Genomic DNA, 565 nt, shown 5'->3' with positions numbered 1-565 from the left:
GGAAGAAAACAACATTACTTCCTTGGAATTCTTGGCGAGAATGTAAAATGTATAACTTCAATCTAACAAAGAGAAAATATTATTCAAATCCAAATTGAGAGGCATTCAGCAAAATAACTGATCAACAGTTATCGGAAGTGTCAAGGTCATGAAAGACAGGAAGGAATGAAAACCTGTCATAGACTGGAAGAGACAATTAAATGCAAAATATGATAATGGATTGGATCCAGAAGCAAGACAATAGAGGGAACACTGATAAAATTAGACTAATATCTATACTTTAGTTAATAGTATCACACCTATTTTAATTTCTTTAGCTTGATAATTACACACTATGGTTATGTAAGTTCTTAAGATTTGGGGAAGCAGAATGAAGTGTTGATATGAAATTTTCTTTTTGTAACATTTCCATGAATCTAAAATTATTTTACAATGTCTATACTGTATGTAATACATGCAGTGTTTTGTCCCCACACCCAATTTGGAAATATCAGTATGCCCTTGTCTTCCTAAAGTGTTTTGTTTGTTGGTTTGTTTATTTTGTTTTGTTTTTCTCTTACCTTTC

The sequence above is a fragment of the Carlito syrichta genome, unplaced genomic scaffold, assembly GCF_000164805.1.
Source record: "Carlito syrichta isolate Samal-C Ts95f unplaced genomic scaffold, Tarsius_syrichta-2.0.1 Scaffold75111, whole genome shotgun sequence".
NCBI lineage: Eukaryota > Metazoa > Chordata > Mammalia > Primates > Tarsiidae > Carlito > Carlito syrichta.
The sequence above is the reverse complement of the archived record's forward strand: the minus strand, read 5'-3'. Positions refer to the sequence as shown.